The following is a 24,664-nucleotide window of genomic DNA, read 5'->3' on the forward strand; positions in this document are numbered from 1 at the left end:
CTTTTTTTTTTTTTGTTTGTGTGTGTGTGTGTGTGTGTACACAGATTTCAGTGGTCACTGTAAATACTTATTTGCAAGAAGACTGTACCCACTGTTACAAGCTCACAGTCCAAAGGAGAGAAAAGGGAGAGTGGGAAATATGGCAAATATATGGGAAGCTCAAAGTAAGATCAGAACAGCAGAGATTCAATAAACAGCACTTCCAAAACAGCAAACATATGCCTATTACTGCACCTCTCCACAGCATCTTCAGAGGAGAAAGCTTGAAGGCAGTCTTGAAATCTGTCAGCTCTGTTGGAACACTCTTTAAAGCATTTAAAGCATTAAACACATTTCACTATAGAAAACAATATTATCTTTTTCTTCCCAGGCTGGTAGGTTGTGATGTTCTGTCATGTGTTTATTGGTTATGATACCTCACTCTTGCTCATATATTTGCTTTCGGTGAAACCAGTACTGCTTTACGGCCTTTAGATGGGCATCATTTGATTGCGATTATGCAGATTAAATATATTATATATATTAAATAGTCAAAACTTAGCTTGCTTTTACTTAGGTTTGACTTTGTTGGACTGCTAAAAGTTGTTATCCGAAGATAATATAGAGAGATACGCAGATAGACATCTGCTAAATAAATTAACATTGCCTTGTAGGAAGCTTAAGATTAGCATCTGCATTAGACCTAAGTACTATCAGTAGAGGTCTATTAACATCTCAAAAACAGCAATAACCTGTGTGCCATGGAAATGGGAGAGACGCATTTGTGGATGCTGTACTGCTGGGAAGGGCAGGGAGCTGTCAACAGGTAGACTTTTACTAAGGTTTTATCACATATTAGAAATTAATCTGAATTTTTGTGAGGGCATTAATCTATGTCTGTGAGCAAATACACGTATGGATTTCATATCATAAACCACAGAGCTGCAATTTTTTGCTTCTGTAGTAACTTCAAAATCATTTAGACTTTGGGAAACCATTCTGACTTTGTGTGTCAGCACCAGTATCTCTATGAGCTGTTGCCATTTAGGGGTATCTTATCATAGCCTGTTGTTTGTTTGGTTGTGTTTTGTGGGGATGGTTTAGTTAGTTTTTCTTCTGAGCAGTAAGAAATCCTTCAGTTTCCCATTAGAAAGCTGAATGTATTAAGTGACTAGGAGCCTCTACTTTCACTGTATTGAAGTTGCCTCTGCAACCACAGTCACTTAATGTAATAGAGGAGTTGTCATGGAGTTACCTGGTGCACAGTTTGTGCAGTCTGTGTACAACATGCTTCTGCAGTCTCCAGCAGAAGCTAATAATTCATGCTCCCAAGGCATGCAACATATGTTGGTGAATTTATTGGTTTTTAGCATCTTCTAAAATTTTCTTGTGATACCAGAATACCTAGTCTCATCTCTTCTCAGTTAGGAACTAAAGCTAATTGGATCTTTCCATATTTTTCTGTGTAAATTCCTCTGTGTCTTTAGAATTTGGAGTGGCTGCTTATATCCATGACAAGCAGCATATTGATGAGTGGTCTGTGATTAAAACCTGCTGCATGTTTTAAGAAGCACAAAGACAATATTGATAAAGGACCTTGAACACAATTTTAATTGCAAAACAAGGCCAGTTACTGTAGATTGCTTTTGATCTGCCAGGAGGTTTTGTTTTAGGGGTGTGTGTTCATAGGAATGGAAATACAAGCAGGCCAGCAGATGAGAAGCTGTGTTTGAGTGTTTCCTTGAGTTTTTTTGTAGTAGTTTTCATTTTTTTCCACTCCAGTTAAGGAACCTTCTTTTCTCTATTTCAGGTCATTCTCAAGTTTAGATGTGTGCACAGGGATTAAAAAATTTACCACTGATCCAGGTCTTCTTAAGAAACACGTTAAGAAAGCTTGTGAGTGGCTGTTGGCCGAATGATTATTAGAACTACTTATACCAAGAGGCAGGAAAGTGTGGAATTGATCAATAGTTACGTGTTTTCCTAAGAAGTCATTTAGTAAGTGATAGGGATTGTTAGGCTAAGCAAAAGAAAAATTCTTGTACAGGTTCTTTATTAAGATAATGCTAATGTAAATCTTGAGAATGTCTGCTGACGTCCAACAGTGACAGCACAATGTATTTCATATAGCCTTATATTCAGTTTACAGTAGCAGACGCCTTTGGGCAAACAGTCTCTCTTAAATTGTTTGTCTAATATAAGACGTTGGATTAACCAAGCTACCTTTTGTTAATTAAGCAAAGGCTTGCTATGTAGTCATGTAGTGTTAACTAGTACAAAAGCTTGTGGAAAAAAAATAAACACAGCAACTAAGCTGTTGTTCAGATTGTCAGAGCTTCCACCCAGACAAATCCTCAAAAAAAATAATAAAAAATCATGCCAATAGTACTGTCCTTAGTTTTGTTATTTGCTTCAAAACTGTACACAGTGAGTGCAAACTTTTTAGTATGTGCCAAAGTAGTTTGTTAAAATAACTATATCTGGTTACAGGCTTAGTTGAAGAATGTGATATGACTTTACTAATATGAGCATGTGACAAATAAAATAGCAACATACCATTTATGTTCAGCATATTCAAACTAGGCTTCCCACCCTGTTGACATGTGCCACCTCATCCAGTACCACAAATGGTTTCAGTGTCTGCTGTCTTTTCTCACTCTAGCCCTTTGTACAATTGTCAGTGTAAGTAGCGTGCAGACACAGGCTGGTTTATGGGATTTGAGAATAGACTAGGGACCGGCTTTTCGTTTTCTTAGGAACAAAAATCTCCCTTGTGGAAGGGCCCGCCTGCCAAGGCTTAGGTACTGCAGTGCAAACTCCTGCTGCTTGGCTCTGGGCACGCATGCTTACAGACCTCTGAGCGGCCAAGACCTAAATGCTCCGTTGTAAAGAGTATGTTTACTTTCTACAAACTGAAGACAAGGCTCTTGAAAACCTGATTTTAATAAAAGTTAAAGGTTAGCTAGATATTTAAAGGGGTGCGAGAATGGTTTACTTTATCCTACCTTTAAATGTTAAAGTTAGTTGGTAGAGCAAAGACAGCGCAGAAATTAATGGAGTGTATACATAAAATGGGAATACTGTCAGAGCCATTTTTTTCCAAGCATTGTGAATACTGCTGACGTAAAATGAAAGTTTTTTTTTTTTAATTGCTGTACTCTTACGAGTACAAACATGTTGGAAAGTCAAAGTAATAGTTCTGGACACTCTTTGGAGAACCTGTAAAAAGAAAAGATACAGATTATGTCATTTTCATATTTGTAAATTATTTTGATTGTTTTAACTCAGAGTTGAAGGTTATTGAATCAGACGCTTTCGTGCAGAACCATGTGCCTGTACTCTACTTTTGAGGATCTAATTTTTTCTTGCTGTATTTTGTAGAACTGTATTCTTACCTAATAAGGGGTTTGAGAGAAATTTTAAAAATAAATCAAATTGACACTTGGATTTAATTATAAATTTCAAAGATAGGAACACAGTTCATATAACATTTCTGAATGAGGTCCATCTAACTAGTACACAATGAAAACAAAATTTATGAAATTTACATTCTTTGAGGAGCTCAGGTATGTTTTTGAGAATTTACATATTGATATGGAGGGATACCAAAACATTGATTTTTTTGAAATCAACAGGAAATTCCTAGTTCTCTGCAGAAATAAACCTGTGGCATCTAAACAAATCATTTGGTTTAGAGAATACATGCAAATAACCCTTTCTAGATCATTTAATGGAGGATCTTGTGAAAGAAGGATTAGTTACAACACTGTTGAATTTTCAGACATTACTGCTATACAACTTGTCTCTGGCCAGAGGAACTTAACCACGTCATTTGAAACTGACTCTCTGATAATGGAATTATGTAGATTATTTATCACATGACAGTGTAACATCCATGCACTTCAGTTTTTGACAGGTATATTTCTCATTCAATACATAGAGCTAGTCCTATGGTTACCAAGCTTTTGCCCAGAATGTGTCTCGTAACCACTCTGTAACAGAGCATGTTCCTAATGCACAAAATTCTTAATTCATGAAGTACATATTCCTTGCAAGCCAGTCAGTCAAAGCATTATTTTGCCTTACTGCAGATGTTTCTGCCAGCCTATAAAGTATCTTTGTATCTTCTGTGAAGATCTGCCACTTCCTTTTTATGAAGTTGTAGGTTCTAGGCACTCTCTTTTACATAAAACACGGTGCTAGACTCAATAAGCTTTCTCTTTAAGAATATCAGGGTGGTTTATAGAAAAGATTGGAGAGATACACATGCCATATCTACAAAAATGTAGTGAGAAATGTGAGCCTTCCAATATTATAGTCTCCAGAGTGCCTCTAATGGCATATTGAATGTAATCCAATGTTTTGCAGAACTCTGAAGCATGCTTTGTCTTCCTACTGTCACTACTTCCAATATTGATCATCAGTTTGAATGTATTTTTGAAGTCCACTTCAAGAACTTCGTGATTTACATGAAGATTGCCATTTTATTTCAGAAGTTTCTGATCTTTAAAATAATGGATGATTTTCTTAAAATACAAGTTAATAAAAAGTACACAAGAAGACAAAGGAAAGATGGGAGCAATGACTTTACACATCCTTTCAACATTTTCTTGAAGGAAATTGATGAGATGAAGGGGGTACGAGATTTTTTGAGACACTGGATCAGACAGCTGATGAAAGGGGAAAAATTGTAAGTACAGGTATAGAACTCAGTTCCCCTGGAGGGGAAGATTTGGCTAAAACCGGAAGAAAGAAATACCAGAGAAAAAAAGAAACAAGACAAAAACATGAAGAGTGGAGAACACTGGCCTGATCATGGAAATATCCTGAAGGAGAAACATGAAGAAGTGTTACATGAAGTAAGCGTTAGGCTAAAGTGGAGCTGGAATTTAGCAGAACTAGTGATGTGGAAGAGTAGCAAAGCTATTAGGGAAACCCTGAAAGCACAAAAATAGTTATGTTAACGGAATCACCGTACAAGTTTAAATACTGTTGTTAAATAATAAAGAATTTTTTTCTCTTTTTTGAACATTGAAGAACATATTTAGTTGTTTTAGTAAATTTAGCATCATGAGAGTCTGAAAACAAATTATTGTGGAGACGCAGTTGGAACATTACAAATGTTTACAAAGGTACCTCTGAGATTGCTGTCCACAGGGGCACAACAGGCACTTTCACTGAAATATTAAACTGTCTCTACTGTAATATTGATATTTAACTCCTAAATGGGTGGAGATAGAATCTTCAAAACAATAACAAGAGCAATGAGCAACTGATAACAAGAGCAAAGTATTGTCTTTCATGTAGATAAAATAAATACTAGAGACAAAGAAGAAGTGAAAGAGGAAAGAATAGACTTCAAGGGATAGCCCAGAGGAAGATACAGTCCATCACTGAAGCTCTTTAGATCAGGAGGGTAGATCTGAGCCATGAATATCACGTGTACACATCCAACATATCATTTGCTCTGGGTTGCATTGGTTTTCTCTGAAAACAAAGCCTACTGAGATATTTACCAAACTTTCAACACTCATGGAGCTCTCCATGTTTCTAATGACTGAACACTTATTTTTCAAACTTACCTTGCAAGTTCTTCAAGAGATAATTACATTAGCTGTCTTACATTTGTGGGTCTTCTGTATTCAAACATTTAATGAGTTATTAATGAGATCTAATGCAACCAATCATAGCTCAAATTTCTTTACCATTTAGATACAAACCGAAGAGGTGAGTTTGTGCTTTATGTATAGCTCCAGATCTGCACTTCTGATACTGTACTTGAGGTTGCTGTCCATATTTTCAGTGAGTGAAAGGTATTTGATTGTTTTCACTACTGTTCAAATGTCAGTCTACAGCTGACATAATGTTTTATCTAGAAAATAATAATATTTCAGTCTTCTTCTGCCTTCCATGCATGAAGGTCATTTATCATAAAGATTTAAAAACTAATAATTCATTAGATTTTCCGCTATACCAGATCAAAAAAATGAATGGCTGTTAGAGTCCAGAATAATATTATCCCACAGTCCATAAATCATTTTAAATACAGAGATTCAGCAAGATCTTGGTTTATACTGGGTTATAAGATGTATACACAGATTCGTAAGCATTTTCTTCATATTATTAATTTTTCATGTACGCAATTTATTCATTACTAATACTGAATGACTGTTACAGAGTTCCTGCTTTGTGCAGGAATTCAGGACCATTGCAGAGCAATTAAGTTGCTTTAAAATCTCAGCAAAGCAGTAACAGGAAGTTAATTCAGTAAATTGAGAGAAGCTGTTGAATCCCTTGAGGGTAGAAAGGCCTTGAAAAGAGATCTTGACAAAGTAAAAGGCTGGGAAATCACCAACCACAATGAAGTTTAACAAGAGAGAGTGCCAGATCCTATATCTAAGATGGACCAACCCTGGACATACATATGAAGGGGATGAGAGGCAGGAGAGCAGCCCCATGGAAAAAGATCTGAGTGTTCTGTCCGACAGCAAGTTGAATTTTGGTCAGCACTGCACCCTGACAGCCAAAAGGACCAACCACGCCCTAGGGTGCAACAGGCCGAGGTCTGCCACTGGGCAATGGAAGGGTTTGTCCTGCTCTGCTCTAAACTGTGTCACCTCGAGCACTGTGCATGTTTGGAGCCATAATGTAAGAAGAGCATAAAGCTGTAAGAGACTGTCCAGGTGAGGGTTATGAAGATAGTGTCTAGAGGGGAAGATATGTGAAGAGTGGCTGAGGTCCCTTGGTTTGCTCAACTCATACAAGCGAAGGCTGTGGCGATGCTTCATGGCATTCTACAGCTCCTCACAGGGGAGCAGAGGAATAGGCACTGACAACCACAGGAACCTGAGGGAACAGCATGGAGCTATGTCAGAGGAGTGTCATGTTGGTGTTAGGAAAAGGGTCCGCACCAGAGGGCAGTGGGCATGGCACTCAAGGAGTGTTTGGACAATACTCTCAGACATGAGGTTTGAATTTTGGGTGATCCTGTGTAGAGTCAGAAATTGGATTCTGTGATCCTTGTGTGTCCCTTTCCAAATCAGAATATGCTAGGATTCTATATGCGTGCATGCCTTCTAGCTGATATGTTAAAGATGTCTTTCAGTGATTCTACAGTTTGCCATCTTTACAACTTAAGAAAGTTAGTGCTTTCATTATGTTATCTTGATTCCACTTTTGCCAGTATACTACTTCACTACATAAGAGATTCAATTGTTAGATTTAAGAAAAGAGACTTGTTGTTAGCTTTATGAAATTTAAGCTCACAACTCCAGGCATTCATGGATTTTTCTGCCTTGCAGCAGAGGAATTGCACTGATTCTAGGGGAGTTTTTATAGACTTACACTAGTATGAGTGGGAAAAAAAAAAAAACAACAAAACAAAAAAACAGCTTGGGAGTTCTACCCAGTAAGAATTGAAAATTCCCTGTTATTTGAAATCAAAATTCTATGTACTTGTCTGTTATGTAGAAATAGTTATCAACATTAAGAGAAGATAAGGAAGCAGGAGAGTGCAGCCAAATACCAGTGTACTTTGTACACTAGTGATAAAGGAAATAGCCTCTTGACCAAACCAAAAGCATGATAGTTGCCTGCCTTTGTGCTCTAAGAGTGCTACACCCATCAACATCTCTAAGTCTAAAACAAATAAACTTTAGATGCAGTTTCCTACCTTGGCTATTATAAAAATCACAAGTGTATAGTTAAAGTACTTGCAAGTTAACAAAGTAAAATAGGAATAGTGACATAATGGGTCCGATCTTGTGTTGAGAATTATTTAAATAGGCTTTGTCTTCAATAGAGGTACAGAATCTGGCCCATATTTGGAGAATCACATTGAGAAAATACACTCAGCTGCTAGATGGTGATACGTAGAAGGTAGTGTGGCCAATAGACCAGCTGAATTGCCTCTACACCAGTGTACACAGTACAGGAGATAAAAAGGAGAAGATGAAAACTGTGGTGCAATGAGGAAACTATGATCTAATTGCTATCACATAAACATGATGGGAGAATTACACAACTGGAATACTAAGGCTGGGGGCTACAAGCGTTTAGAAAGGGTAAGGCAAGGCAGGAGGGGCGAGGCAGTTGCCTTCTATGCTAAGAAGTGGATATAATGTGAAGAGCTCTCTCTGAGAAGCACTCATGAACAGATTGAAAGCTTGTGGTGTAGAATTAGGGATTAGACCAGTGAAGGACATCTGGTGGTCGAGATCTACTACAGGCTGCCTGATTGAGGGAAACCTGTTGATGAGATCTTTTGCTTCTGCTTCAAAAGGTGTTGTGCTTGCAGGCTCTCCTCCTGATCGGGTATTTCAACCACTCAGATATCTCCCAGGAAAAAACACAGCAATCTGCAAGAAGATTCCTGGAGCCCATTGAGGATAACTTCCTGATCCAGATATTGGGCAAATCAACCAGAAGTGAAGCAGTATTGGACCTGGTGCTCACCAGTTCAGAGGATCATTAAAGAGGTTGAGATTGGAGGCAGTCTGGGATGTATGCCATAGCTGAGTTTGCAATCATAAGGAATATGAGCATGGCAAAGAACAGTCAGGACCCTGAAAGTCAGGAGAGTGGACTTCTGGCTGTTTAAAGAATTACTGGATGGGATCCCCTGGGAAACTGTCCTTAGGGATGTAGGATCAGAACAAAGCTGGCAGCTCTTTAAGGATGCCTTGCTGAGAGTGCACTTAATTCCCCAGCATAAGAAATCAAGCAGAGGAGGCAGGAAACAGGCATGGTTGAGCACAGACAACCTGAGGGAGAAGAAGAAAATGTACAGGCAGCAGAACCAGGAGTGTGTGCTCTGGGAAAAATACAGAGGTGCCATCTAGAAATGCAGAGATGGAATCAGGAAAGAAGGCTTGGAACTTGGTGAGGGATGTGAAAAATAACAAGAAGAGATTCTGCAGCTAAATTGTTCAGAAAAGACAGAAAGAAGAGGGTAACAACTCTGATAAATGAGAATTGAGAACAGGCCGTAATAGAGTAAGCTGAAGTAATTAAGTTCTTTGCTTCTGACTTCACTGGTAGATGAGTTACCCCCATCTCTCATGTCTGTGAACCTTTAGGCAGGAGTCAGAGGAATGAATTCCCTCCCACTGTAAGAAAAGAGAAAATATGAGACCGCCTCATGAGACTGAATGTGTACAAGCCTATGGCACCACATGGTATGCATCCCAGGGTCCTGAACAAACTGACTCATGCAGTTGCTGAGCTGCTTTCTGCCATATTTGAAAAGTCGTGACTGTCAGCTGAAATCCCTGGTGACTGGATAAAGGGAAGCATCACTCCAATTTTTTAAAAAAGGACCAAGGAAGGCAGGGGTATTACAAACCAGTGAGCCTCAAATCTGTGCCTGGGAAGATCGTGCAGCAGATCTTCCTGGAAGCAATGTTAAGGTGCCAGAATGTCTTGATGAAAGGAGGCTTGTTTACCTTCTTTATTATTAAGGGATTTTACTGTAGATGAGAAGCTTGCTGCTGAGCTGTTGTAGTTCTATGCATTTCATTTTGCAGGGTGGAGAGAAACTAACACAGTAATTTAGTGATCAAATTTGGATTGTATGCAGTCAGTAATTGTGCACTCTAGATTCAGTACCTGAAAGTTATGCAAAAAAAACCACAAACATTTGCCTCTTCTGTGTTATGAATCTTAGTTCCACTCTTCTTTTTGTCTCCCTCTCTCTTTTTAATTGTACACTCTCTTCATATATTTTGTACATACAAGAATATGAGACCTGTTGAAACTTTGCATTCCTCTTCTCTAGAGCATGCAAAGCTTCCTCTCCCTTTAACTCACACTCGCTGAACATCCCTAGTGCTTTTTGCATACTCACAGAGGATCTGTGTAGGTAACAGCAATCTTTACCAAAGCTTCTCTACAAAAGACCATGACTTTTAAACTGTTTATTATTTGAGATTTTTCAAATCATATGATACTGGGCAATATGGCTATCAGTGATCCTAGAAGATTCCAGTTGCTTCAGAGTTTTATTTCTCTGTAAATGTAGATGGGCTTATGCCTTATTGCAATCAACCTCTCTTCTGTAAAACACCACTTCTAAGAAATAGAAAAAAGTGATGAAAACACATTTTCCTGTAGGGAGCTTTTTGCAAATCTATGTTCTTCTCTTGCCTTGTAAGGTTATCTGTTTGCTGAGCTTAAGTTACAGAAAAGCTGCTTGAATTCCCATGTTTTGTTTTTTCACTCAGCATTATTTTAAGGACTTTGTATGCAAAGACACGAGTTGATTGTTAGCCGAATCAAATACACATTATTAGTCATGTTGAGATGATACTAATATTTATACTTGAAATTATATGCAGTTCATATACAAAGAAACTCTGCAGCTCTTCTTTTTTTTGGTGTTTTTTGTGGTCTGCCCATTGCCCCCACCATCCTAAGTTTAAAAGCTTCAGTATGGTAGGGACAGGGGCTTGGCATGTGATCACTGTGCTGTGTCTTTGTGCTGGGGTCTTTGATACGTCATTACAATAACAAGCATTATGTCACACAAATGTACAGTACTAAATAGATGGATGATGCAAGAAAGCAGGTTAACGGTCACGAGGTTATTAGATAATTTCTATTGCAACCAACAAGAAAAGATTTAGGCAAACTAAGTCCAGACAAAGTCAAAGCCTGAGGTGCCCTGGGGCCTGGACTGTTTGTGTGACGCCAAGTCTGCTGCCTGTTACAGCCAGGACCAACACCTTGTATCTATGGGTGTACAAGGCTTTGGGTGTTTTAAGTAGCTCAGCTGCCACAACTTTCCAAATGTTTCTCTTTGTGATTCTTGAGTCCAGCCTAGCTGTCAACAACAGTGGTACCTACGATGCCTTCTAGGGACTCAGGGCCTTGACCTCAATGGAGGGATCTGTCACCAATGTGCCCAGGCTCCGTTGCTCTCCTTGCTCCAGTAGACATTTGCAACTTTTCCTTCCACTTGAGGGTAGGCTGCCTGCTGGAACTTATTTAAGACCATAGGGTCAGAGACCCTTTTCTTTGTATTTTCATACAGGAGGACTGACACTCCGATGGGAAATCATTTTAGAGTAAAAAACTAAGACCATACCAGTATAGTGTAGTTAGGCTCTGTGCATTCAGTCATACTTGCAGGGAGAGATGAAGATAAAAAGGATAACCTGTGAAATAAAATATCATCCTTCCTTCCTAAAAGTGTGAAAGTACTTATTTTTCTTCCTTTTTCACCCTCCTCCTGGTGTTGTTATTTCTTAAGCCTTAGTTGTTACTTTACTGTACTGCTTTATTAGCTATTACTTGCTTCCTCCTATGACAGCAGACTTTACTATTGCAGCTATCAAAGTTGCCGTTGCTACTACTTTGGGGTTTAAGCTTCTTAAGGAAAAACACTATATAAGTAGGTACCTATTTAAAATTTGTCCATGTTTTCAGCATCTGAAATAATGGATTAACCTGATTTTCATTTGGATACAGCTAGTTTCTGAGAAAGTGGTTATTATTTATGCAAACAGCCAAAAGAAAGGTCCCTCAGAAAAGACAGGGTATGTTAATAGAAATGTGTATGTGGTGCTGTGTTCATTTAGCTCATCTGCTACACTCATGCACATGTTCTGATCCAGAAATAAGGCAGTAGTATTAGAGTGTTGCTATGCTGAGTTTGCCAGCCCAATAAATTGTGCCTTTTGTAGTAAAAGCTATTTTTTGCCATGCTGCAATGTTTTTTGTTTTTTTTAATAAAATATTTTATTTTATTTTTATGTTATTTATTTTAATGTATTAAAATAGATTTCAGTTATTGTAATGTTTAAAGCCCAGACAGAAGAAGCGTACCGACTTGGTTTACTCCAACTGTTTTTCCCAGCCTGCTGCAGAGTTATGCAGCCATTTTTTACATGGGTTAAAATTACTATAAATATAAATGAAATAAGTCTCCTTATGAAATAATTTTACCAAGGAAATGAGAAAGGTACTGTCTTGAGGTAACAGCCAACTAGCGCAGAAACCGATTGTGTAAGGGAGTAGAGAATAAATATCTGGTGCTGTGATTCAACTGAAAAAGATGGTTATGCTGAGATATTTCACTGTAAAAGCCCATGTAAGTGACTGAAATGATAATTTATTTTATGTTTTGATAATACAGCTTGTAGATAAAAGATTCAAAATTTGTAAGTATTACACACTCTTCACCTCAGTTCTTTCTGTAGCTTAAGGTGATGGCATGTGGCAGGTGATGAGGAATTAAGCAGCATTAGAAAGACTTTTTGAATAGGAACAGTCTTTTGCTTTTCAGTTATCAGACTACCTTGTTGTGTTATAAATAGCAAGAATAGATTGTTAGATACACTCAGGAGGAAAGAGCGAAGGCAGGACAGGGAAGTAATAACTTATATGAGATATCAATCATATTTCCATCAGCAGAAAATAACTCATGATTCAAAAAAGCCTTCTTTATACTAGAATACATTGTTTAGAATTTTGTTTAAAGATTAAACAGAACATCTAACTTCTCAGCAGCTGCAACTTCCTGGCCTGATTTCCAATGGACATTCCATAAATAAAATATACATTTCAGAGCACCAGTTCTCTTCAGAAAAACCTATAGGCAGCTTTAGAAGAAAATTGTTTTTCAGCACAGTCTTATTAATTTGCCAGCTGAGCTATGCTTTTGCGGGGAAAGTGATGAGTAGGAAGTAGTTGAGCTGGCAAGTCGGAGTGAAGCACCTTGCAAAAACAAATGAGCAAAAGAAAAGAATCCCTGCAAAATCCAAAGCAGAATTTATGACAAGATTACTGTTCTGAACAGCAATGTATGACAGCACAGTGAGATTTCATTCAATCCACTGTCAGTAATCCTTCAAATAAAGATATGCATTTCATAGTAAACCTTTCTGCATAGCTTTCAAAGCCTTGCATGTTAGAAAGAAAATATACTGTGCACTATTCAATATTATCTATGGGGGGAAAAAAAAAAAGAAGAGAAAAAAAAAGCTAGATGATAATCCCCCCATCATTTTCTTGGCACACAGGGCTATTTGCACATACTTCTACCAACCTCTTTTCTACTGCCTCTTCTGAGATGCCCTACAAATCCATATTGCAGAGTGTATCACAGATGGCTGTAGGCAGCCCTTCAGTAGACACAGGAGCAGGGGAAAGTACTCTCAGAAAAGGTTTTCCCGCCCTTGTTAAATTCTTGTGTCAGGAGAGAGGATTCACAGTATCTGAAAAGCTGCTTTGGAGCCAACAGAGACAGAAGGTAGACACACCATGCATTGCTTGTTGGCACCCTGTTTTAATCAACTGTACCTCTAAATATGTATCCTATTACCAGCATGTTTTAATTTCATGTACTTTGCTAGGTGTACCTCCTAACTTTCAGAACAGAGGTATCTGTACTATTTAACAGGCCAGGTGTGATTCCGTGGCTCTGTGGCCAAGTGGTACAACACAGTGTGTCTTGCATCTGTGAGCTTAATCTCATGTCCTTCCTCATGTTTTTAGCTCTTTCAAGTGAGGTATCTGCATCCAGGCTTCAAACCATGGGTAGTGCCTCATATGAGCTATCTCCTGAGCCAGGACCAAGCACTGACTGGGGAGAGCATGTCTTCAAATGCATGCCAGGGAACATGCTAAGAGCAAGATGGTACAGATGACTGTGGCCCAGCACTCAGTCTGTGTCCTGGCTTGGTTGTTTTTACTGGAATAGGCAGAGCACATAGCCAAAGAGGTCAGGATGAGAACACAGTGCTTGAATGTTTTAGCACACCAGGGACATTTGCCCTGCTGGCCTTGGCAATGTTTTCTCATGCACTGCTTCTGTGCATGTGCTCATTCTATTCCCCTTCTCCCTCCGCCCTGCCTGCTCCCTACCTTTTCATGCATGTCTAAGGGAGATGAGCTGCGCACAAAGTCTGTGAGTGTACTTGGTCCTCATCCTGTCCTCTAATGATTGGAAACACTTATTGAATTTAAATCTGTACAGCCGTGTGAAGGCCAGGCACATCTGGTTTGGGAGTTCCAGTCACAGACTTGGAAAGAGGGACTGAGACTCTACCATCTTTTAAAAAATAATGTTCCCAGGAATGTACAGAACTGCAAATACTCCCTGCAGCCCTGCCAAGGAGCCTGCAATAGTGTGTGTACTCCTCTGAACTTCTGAAGAAATCACAGTTTAATTTTGACTTGGTTTACTTCCAAGGTAATAGAGTTTTAACTTAGGCCACCCTGTGTTACACACAAGTGACTTTCCTTTGATGGGTAGTATATGCTGGTGGGGTACAAATACAAGCTATGGGCGAAAGTAGAAAACCTTCTTAAAGTGGAATTATAATTGTTACAAGTAATAATATCAAAATGAAATATTTTCTCTTGTGGCAGCAGTGTGGGCAGTAATACCATCACAAAAAAGACAGTGGTAGAAATTGTGATTTTTACTGTATGTTGACAAAGGTGGAAGTTGATTTCCCTCTTAATAGAATTTTCTTGGTTTTACGTAGGTGAGTTCATAACCGAATAAAATTCCTCCAGTGATCTATGAGTTTGCACCCTTCATCCAACAAGGTGAGAGCTTCTAGTGCCTGAAATGTTTTCCCAAGTTCTACAAAGGATCTTAAATTACTGAACAGTTTGAAAACTTTCCCAACACTGTATTTGTCTGTCCGTGCCTGGAAACTTGATGGAGTGGTAAAAATTTTGTCAGGATATCTTAGGCCGGACTTTGAAGGCTGATAATGTAGATTGATTTAGGCCAGCAATCCTTTTGGCACAAACATTCAAATCAGGAGTGTCATTGTGAAGAACTGTCAGAAAAGGGGTGCGTGCCATTGGGGGTTATTTAGTCTCTTTTATACTATATAGAGAAATTAGACAAAAAGAGATCGCCTTCTTAAAAGAACACTGCTAATGAGTTGGCTTCACAAATAAAAATCTAAAACAGGGGTCTGAGAACCTAGAAAACACACACAGTTGTAAAACTGTGCAAGAAGGAGCCACGCAGCTTCACAAACTCCAGAGTTTATGTATAGGAAAGCTGGAACAGAAGGGCTACCAGTGACAAATGGAGTCCTTTTTACTTGCTCTGTCATTATCTGTGTGGATATTACCAAAGACTACCTTCAATATGCCAACAAAGAAAACCTTCTATTATTCTAAGTTTTTTCTGTTATTCCTAGTTAATGACTGAAGCTTTATTTTAAGTGTTTACTGTAAGCTATGTTTGGATTCTCAATGTATAAACAAGCTATATTTTTTATACAAGGCTTATGCACATAAGACAAATACAGAACCTGACTGATTGTCTCTGTGTAGGAGAAATGCAGCTTACTCTATTATGAAAATTACTTTATTGTTTTGTTTGCTTGTTTTAAGAAGAATAAAATAGAGTCCACAACTAGAAATACATTTGTAGATTCATTAACAGGAAGAGCAACATGGAGCATATCTTTTGATCTAGAGTATGAGTACAGTGTGATTAGATATCAGGGTTTAGATGTCTTAACAACTTGGACCAATTGGCTGCCTATGTGGGTAATGTAACACATTTCCTACCTAACTCCTCCATCGCTTAAATGTTCATTGATACGAGAAAAACTTTAACTCATTTTGAAAACAGATTTTAGTGCAGCTTGACTCACACAGCTATTACTTCAAGTTCTCTACGACGCTCAATATGTAAAGGATAGATTGTCAAATACTGGGAACATGTAACAGAGCTTTTTAAAGAAGTGAGAAATAGATGTTAGCTTAAAATTAATTCAGTACACTTAATTCCATCTCCCAAGACATAACTAGAGAGATGGAAAAGATATGGTAATATGAATAGCAATTAAAATTACTTTGCCAGAAAATTTTATAGCCAAAGAAAGTGACCTTTTCTTCGATGGAAATCATTTGGTAGGGAGGTTGAAAGTAGCAAGGTGGATCCACATAGTCTCATATTTGGATCTGCGTCTAAACTTGGAGCCAGCATGTACCGCACTCAGAAAGTTATAGCAGAAGGGCTGACTTGAAAGTACAGCAGTTATTACTTATATCCATTTGCATGAATAAAAGTATGTGTCTTTCTTACTGACTATTGGTTAATCTAGATAAGAAAAAGTGCAACAATGCATCTAACAGAGGAAAAACATGTCTGTAAGCAAAACATTATTATTATTTTTTTTTTTCCAGAAAGCAGATATTATTATTTTATATATATGTCAGCAGAGTATGTTTGATTGGGTTCAGCTCTTTCATATCTTGGCAGTATAGATTTCTGGCCTGGAGTCTGTTCATGTCTACTTGGTTGTATTTAAAGACCCTTGTAGGCCTAATAAATTAGGCTACTAAGGCACTCTCTAAACCAATATGTTCGTGGTTTTTTTGTGGAATAAGTAAGCTGGCACTTTAGATGGTTAGGATTACTTGACATGTTGAATAGACCAGTTCATGGAATGTCAGCTAAAACCTCCCCAATGTGATTCGCTATCTCTTCACCTTCTATTAACCCAGGCGAAAAAGAACAAACAAACAAAACCAGCCACAATATTCTGCCAACTACCGTCTTTTATTTAGGGGAGGTTGCTGTTAATTTATAGTGCACTGTCCTTTTAGTTTCCACTGTGATTTTCTCATATTCATAGTTTTCAAATATGCGAGTAGTTTTACTATTTTGGTAGCAAGTTGTGGATAATCTATCACACACACTATTTTTGTGTGATTTCCCTCCATTTAATTTGTATATAAAGATGGGTTTATGCCAACATATGGACATGCATGAAAATTATGGATATCTTTTAAGCACAAGCAGGAATGCTTTTCTCATGGCCCATTAAGGACTTCAGATTTCAGATAACTTCAGCTTTTGTGTACAAAAATTTCAATATTAACGGTTTCTTGGCAGTTGGAGGTAATTGTGTGGTGACTAAAAGGCTGCTTCCACTATTTGCATTAGGCATTAGCTGATAAGTTTGAGACACAAGATTCATTTCAATCTTGGCAGCTGTCATCAGCTTATCTTCTTTATAAAAGTGATTGAAGTGTTTTTAAATTCATATGAAAAATAATGAATATGTAAGTATTAAAAAGTTAGTATATTCTGTAGTCTTACATAATCATTAAATACAAAAGATACATGTTAAGGGTCTCAAAAAAATCATAGTATTGTAAGTAACATTTATGCAGAGCAGGAAAAGAGGGTTACTACATTATTCAATCTTTTCTGAGTACAAGCAAGCAGCATTTTTAAACAGCTCTTTCACATAAGCTCTGTGCATAACTGTCCTGTTTTAGCTGATTACTAATATTTACTGGTATACCACTTCTTATCTTCCATCTCTTCTCTGGCCGTTATCCACTTTTCAGCTACTCCTCTGCGTCTTCTAACCTGTTGGACTTTTTTGGGAGGCAACTGACTGTGCTTTAGATTGTCTTTGAGTGCTGCCTTCATTTGTTGTTGAATTTCTACTAAGAAATTCATGACTAAGTGTCATACACCTGTGTTCATAAGGAGCGTTCGCATTTATTGTGAATAACTGTGAAAATGCGTCTCAGTGTTTTGTAGCTCTGTGGCAGTGATGATGGAATATGTTTTGGAAACATAGTTCGTAAGACATTAATTGCTTACCATTTTCTTTTGACATGACAGAGAAGGTTCCATGTTTGCATTTCAGACAGTTAAATTCTTTTTTTCTTCATACTGATCTTTTCTGTAGAATTAGCTCCAACTCTCACCATTAAGAGCAAAATAAAATCACTATTCAGCCCATATTCTTATTCTTTGTTTTAATTTCCAAGTTTACATGTGCTGTAAAACTCAACAAGACGATTTCTGTTGTGAGACCTAGATACAAATTTATCATAGGGTATTACAAACATGATGGTGGTTATTTGGTTAGCCACCAATTTCCTTTCTCATGCTCTCAGTCTCAGATTACTTAACTATCATCTGGCATTCTCAGACATGCTAACTAATTGCCCTGTAGTAGACAAATAAAGAGCACATTTTACAAGTAAAGTGTGGGATGTACTAACGAATGTCAATTCATGCGTTGCCTGGATACAGCTTTTATTTGTGTTTAGGGTTATTTAATTAACTTCTTAATTGTCAGTACAGAGAATTGAAGCATACAGTCCAAAGTCTAGTCAATGGAAAAACTCAATAGACTGCAATCGACTTTGGCTCGGACATCTACTGCTACATTCATCAATAGTACTGTAGTACTGCAGTTGCAACATAAAAAACGAAAATTAAAAAGGGCTTAGGTGATGTTGGACCAGCTCATATGGTGGAGGAGAACATCACAGGGCATGCCAGATTAGTGGAAATCCATTTGAAGAGGGTATTGTTCTGTGTATTTAGATAAAAGGAAAAAGAAGTGTAGAACAGCCACTCAGGTGAACATGGTAGACTGCCTAATAGGCAAAGTATGAAGTACAAAGGGAAAGAGAACTATATGTGGTAGCAAGTAGTGATTGATCTCTGCCTGCTTTATAATGGTCTTTGCAGGAAAATCACAGAGTTTTGTACTGGCATATACTGCTCAACATTCAGCTAACAGAAGAGAGTATAAAGGATGTGTAGGTAACATTGGAAAACTGATTCATTGCTCCCTCTTCATGCACTTGTAGAAACACAGAGTAGCCATACCTTCATGTGTGCATTACCAGGCAAATTCACTTAATTTACCCAGGGAAGATGGGTGGAAATTAGATGAAAGGATCCAACCTTCATTGACAACCTGGAGCCAAGCATGATCCAATGAGTTATGATACGCAGAACTGCTAGATGGTAAATTTCCCACCATGTTACTGTAATCGTGTGGAAAGGGGAGAGATGGCAATGAGCACTTGAATATGCCCAAGAGCAGTGAAAATTCAAATGGTAAGGAATGAGTGGTAAAAAATATTAATGTAGAAGACAAGATCATCCACAGGAGATAAGAAGCATAGGGGATATATTGCTGCTGTCTTCCATGAGGCAGGCTGCCTAGAGATGTCACTCGAAGCTGTTGTCCAGCTCCAAATCTGAGGAGAGAAAAATAATAATAATAATAATAATAATAATAATAATAATAATAAAAAAAGAGCAGTACCTGGATCAGCCTTAGTACAGACTCTCTCTTCCAAACCCCTCAGATAGCATGGTGGGTCAGAAACTGCCCTGGGATACCACTTGATTCCCTCCTTGATGTAGCAGAAGACATGAGGCTGTGGGATGGGGAGAGGGTGCAAGTGACTGGGGAGACACAGCAATGAGGGCTGAGAACCAGCAGGCACACAGCCAGTGCTCCTTCTTCCGTGGGATCAGAGGCAGAGGCAAACCAGAGCAAAGTGAGCTTTTCCTGCTCTTCTCTGGAGACAAGACTGATGGCATGCTGCGTGCCTTGTAGGTGTGTGTGCTCAACCTTGTAGGAGTAGAAACTTTCTTTGCATTTTGTTGGGAAGGTTTTATAGATAGGTGTGCACAAACCAATCAAACAAGAATACCCAACCCACACCTTTTCCAGCTGTTAGATTAGCTATTGATACACCTCTATACATAGGCCAAACACCATCTTTTTATTTTCACACTAAATCCTTTCTGATTTGTTGCAAAAGTGGAGGTTGACTCCTCTGCATCGCTGCCTGTGATGGACTTGATTCACATACTAACAGAATTAAGGTGTTTCTTGTACTGTAGCTTAATAAGAAAAAAATCTTCAGGATGTTTATTTGAGCGTTATTTACCAGACTTTGTTTATAAGAATACTCAAATCATCTAATCCTTGTATTTTTTGAGATTATGTGCAGCTGAAATATGAAAGAACTGTCTTTCAGGCAGATTTCCTTAAGTTCAGCATGATTTGCCCTAAATAAACTTCTACAGACTTATGGTAGCTACATAACAGTCCATCAGTCCTTCAGAAAAGTTGATACAAGTTTTATAATCTTTGTCTTCTTTCCTCAGATGATTTCTCAGAAGTCAGGAGTTTCTCACTAGAATCTCTTGCCTCATTATTTCCTTGCTGGTTCTTTGTTTTCTATTCCAAGAGTCTGGAATGCCACAATATTCTTCATTTACTTTTTGAGGAAGAAATGTCTGGCTGTCACATAAAAGATTCAGTATCTTGTTCCAAAAATTCATTGTATTTAATATTTTAACACACCAGTATTTCACCTAAACCAATATAACTAGTGTTTTTATAACAGTGATGGTATGAAGACTGAAGGGAAAGTAAGGTGTGTAGGGATATATTGCCTCCATTCTACAGCTTGCTTCTCTTAAAAAGAAATATGTAAAGAAGAAAATTGCTTCACAGTGCTGCTTTGTGCAGTTATCCCAGAATGACTGGAAGAATACAGTTTTAATAAAATATTCTAGGAGAATGCCCAATAATTCCTGACAAAAGCTTGTTTCCTTACTTTTGCCCTTCTGAGCTTATTAGAATAATGAGTAACTTTTCAACTGTGTGAGCGCCAACTAGCATGTTCTAAATAACAACATCAGAATGAAGGGTGCAGTACCCAAACCCAGAGGCCGGCATGTCCAAAACACAGGTTGGCGTGGGAAAGGCCTAAACCCCCTTTCTGTCATCCAGCGCCTCAAACAACAGCAGTCAGATTGCTAGCCTGCAGCAGGCATCTTGCTCTAACACCTAAAGCGTGCAGACATGATATTCGGTAACATCCACTAAAATACCAAGACAAGACCAGAACAACTAACATTGTTCATCGTCGTATAAAACATGAAGTACCTAAATCCAGTGTGGTTTTAGAGCCACTATATCCATAGCTCTTTGCTGCAAAAATGCTCACTTCCTTTGTCACAGACTGACATTAAGGAAGAGGTGCTAAGATCTTCCTCCTGCACTACGAAGGAAGTTTGTAATATGAAAGTGCCCCACAAAGGTAGCTTTCCAAGCCGCTTTTCCTCTTTGTACTCAGAATTCCAAATTTAGTATTTTGATGCTGTAACTCGAAAAAAAATCTCTAATATTAAATATATAAATATAAATAAATAAATTAATATTTTTTCACCCCCTTCTCCTTCACAAAAAAAGATCTCTGGAAATATCAGAAAGAAAATACTGCGCTCATTTCAAGCTGCAAACTAGACAAACTCTTTGCTCTTTATTTTGGTGAGCAGCTTGGACTCCCTTTCTCCATAACTAACCTGAACAAATATTATGCCTTAGATGACTTCAGGGGAACAAATTCCAAAACAAGCAAAGAAACAATAGACAACAAATTGTTTTATCATGGAAAAAGTAAGTACTTAATTATTCTTCTAAGAAAGATAGATCATCATTTGCAGGCTTTTTTTTTTTCTTCCAGTATACAGAAGTAAAGTTTATACAGATTTTTAAGTTGGGAAGAAAAAAAAGTATACACAGTAGTTTTGAACTAGCTTCAGCCCTACTGTGCTGTGTACATAGTGTAATAATATCCTTAGCAAAACAAGGAATCGTTTATACAACCCCATGCTGCATAGGAACCCTGTAAATACTGGAATTTTACATAATGTAAAAGTGTCACGCTTTATAGAGGGTATTACATACTTTTGCTACCAGGAATGAAGTTTTGTGGTTAGTAAAAATATTAATCTATAGACCTGTTGCTGGTGTTGAGTAATACTGAATTTTAGAATACTTGTTCAAGTTCAGCCCCTTGTGTATCTCCTGCTTAGCAAAAAACACAGAGTCAGGTCAGCACTTCCATGTGTGCTGACCCTTTTCAGTCTTTTGTGATGATCCCCCAGCACAGACAAAGCAAGCACCTGCTTATTTCTTTCTTCCTTTAAAAGGGAAAGAAAGGAAGATAAAAGACCCTCAGCAAGTTTGCTGATGATACGAAGTTGGGAGGATTGGCTGACACGCCTGAAGGCTGTGCTGCCATTCAGCGAGACCTGGACAGGCTGGAGAGCTGGGCAGTAAGAAACCAGATGAGGTTCAACAAAAGCAAGTGTAGGGTCTTACACCTAGGGAGGAATAATTGCATGCACCAATACAGGCTGGGGGATGAGCTGCTGGAGAGGAGCTCTGCAGAGAGGGACCTGGGCGTCCTGGTGGACGACAGGTTGGCCATGAGCCAGCAGTGTGCCCTCGTGGCCAAAAAGGCCAATGGCATTCTGGGGTGCATTAAGAAGAGCGTGTCCAGCAGGTCGAGGGAGATGTTCCTCCCCCTCTACTCTGCCCTGGTAAGGCCTCATCTGGAGTACTGTGTCCAGTTCTGGGCTCCCCAGTACAAAAAAGACAGGGATCTCTTGGAAAGAGTCCAGTGGAGGGCCACAAAGGTGGTGAAGGGCCCGGAGCATCTCCCCTATGAAGAAAGGCTAAGTGAACTGGGTCTGTTTAGCCTTGAGAAAAGACGACTGAGAGGGGACCTGATCCAGGTTTATAAATATCTGAGGTGTGGCGGCCATAGCGGTGAGGCCAGTCTCTTTTCAGTTGGTACGTGGAGACAGGACGAGGGGAAACGGACATAAGCTGCAGCACAGGAAGTTTCGCATGAATGTGCGTAAGAACTTCTTCAGGGTGAGGTGACGGAGCATTGGAACAGGCTGCCCAGGGAGGTTGTGGAGTCTCCTTCTCTGGAGATATTCAAGTCTCGCCTGGACGCCTACCTGTGCGACCTGGTGTAGGGAACCTGCTTTGGCAGGGGGGGATTGGTCTCGATGATCTCTAGAGGTCCCTTCCAACCCCTACAATTCTGTGATTCTGTGTGATTCTGTGACCCCATTATCTATCCATAAGAGCTCTTAAAATCTGATTAAAATCTGATGATGGTGGTGAACAGCTTCCCCGGCAACCTCAAAGCACAGCTCATGCAGTCTTTGGAGGAAGATTGAGAAGTGTCTCTCCTGGGATCCTTGGAGAACTGCAGTCACCTACACTAACTGCAACTTTTATACAGTGATCCAGCCTGGCACTGGATAAGATTAAGAGTTTTTTTTGAATGATGACTGCTTACAAGTCTTTGTGTTACTTACAGTGTTTTGAGCCAGTCTTGTTGAGTGCAGCAGCGGGGGGGAAAAGAGCTCTGAGAGGACAAAAAAGTGGTGTGCCAATAAGACCTGGTGATCATGGCAAGGTTCAGCTATCCAGGTACAAGAAGGCTCAGGGGTCATTTAGTTAAGCTTATAGGCCAGAATACATGTTAGTCCCCAGGATTGCATTAACATTGCTGCCACTCTTTGGAAGAGTGACTGGACTCCAGCAGGTGTAAATGGTAGAGCAAATGTATAAATGTCTCACGCTGGCAAGAGCAATCAACTTGTAGGAGAGGGAAATTTAAATCCTGTTAAGTTAATGAATAGTAGAGAGAGGCACAGATATTCAGCACCTCTGAAAATCCTAGTACTTACTCAGATATTTTACTATGGATCTAGATGCCTCTTTCTAGCCTTCCTCCCCCTGCTTATGAAATCTCAATTTCTCACCTGGATATCTCCAGTGTTTTTCCTGAGAAGATCTTTCTGTTTATCTTTTATGATAACTGTTTGCCTGATATTTAACCCAAAACAACTCTGTTATTGCAGTGGAAGAAGAGAACATCGCTGCTCCCAGGGGAAAGTTCTCTTCCCACGATTACCACAAGATGCTTCTGCTCAAAATAAGTCTCTTTTAATTCGATACAGCCTTGCATTGCTTTTTCTTACCTAACATCTTGGCTAATACTCTTCTGTGTTCCTCTTCCTGTACTGATCTGCATCCTGTGAATTTTGGTGATTTTGAAATCTTTTTCATTCTGATCCTGAGTGAACTCACATAGAGTGTGAATGTGAAAAAACATTGCACAGCCTCAATATAACCTGCTGCAAAGTGAGCATGGTCTGTTTGTTAGTTCCATTGTGTTTTATATGTAAAAATCCAGAGTTTTAACACAAAACCAAACAAGACTAGCCTGATTCAACTTGCTTTTTGTTGAGCTATTTTTGGAGGGTTTTTTTGCCACTCCTTCAGGAAGAAAATGTTTGATGAACCCGGCCTGTAAGAAACATAGGGCACTTTCATGCAGTGCATTAGGAATGGAATACAGAAACAATAATGTCTTTTTCCCCATCCATTAAATGTTTGGAACTCAGAGAGGCAGATAGCTGCTTTCCCACGCTGCTGCCTTAGTAAACATAAATAAGAAATTATGGGCTTTAGGTTTGATCCTAAAGTGTGCTGCTATCCTCTTAGATACGTCAAGTACCATCCCATTCCCACTAAGCCAGATAGGGAGATCTTCATCATTTGGTGGTATCTGACTTCAAGACATTGAGTGCTTACAGGCATGTGTGATATCCCATATCTATGAGGAAATTTCTTGTGGTTGATGTCCTTTGTTTCTACTCTTATTCACAATGCTGGTGTGTTCCTTTAAGATGACTGTAATCCACTGCAGAAGGCTCTTTTCCCTTGTTAGGTTTCTGTGCCATGGAGCTACTGAGCTTGCTTACAGACATGGGGCAGATCAGGGAGATACCAGAAAGGGAAAGGAGCCCGAAGATCATGTAGAGACACTACATGATGTAAGCCTCACAGGTTCTGAAATTTCTGAAAATTGCAGCAAACTGGACTGTATTAGCTGAAAATCAAGGACACAAAATCAAATCAAATCTGGAAGAACTACGTCTGCTAAAAAACAGCAGTTTGCTCATGGATTTTATCTCCCCTTACTTAGTAACCCCATGTTTAGAAGTTGCCTATAAAAGCTTTCATTCTTGGAAAATATGATTTTTTCTTTCTTT

This window comes from Meleagris gallopavo, chromosome 1 (genome assembly GCF_000146605.3).
Source record: "Meleagris gallopavo isolate NT-WF06-2002-E0010 breed Aviagen turkey brand Nicholas breeding stock chromosome 1, Turkey_5.1, whole genome shotgun sequence".
Classification (NCBI taxonomy): domain Eukaryota; kingdom Metazoa; phylum Chordata; class Aves; order Galliformes; family Phasianidae; genus Meleagris; species Meleagris gallopavo.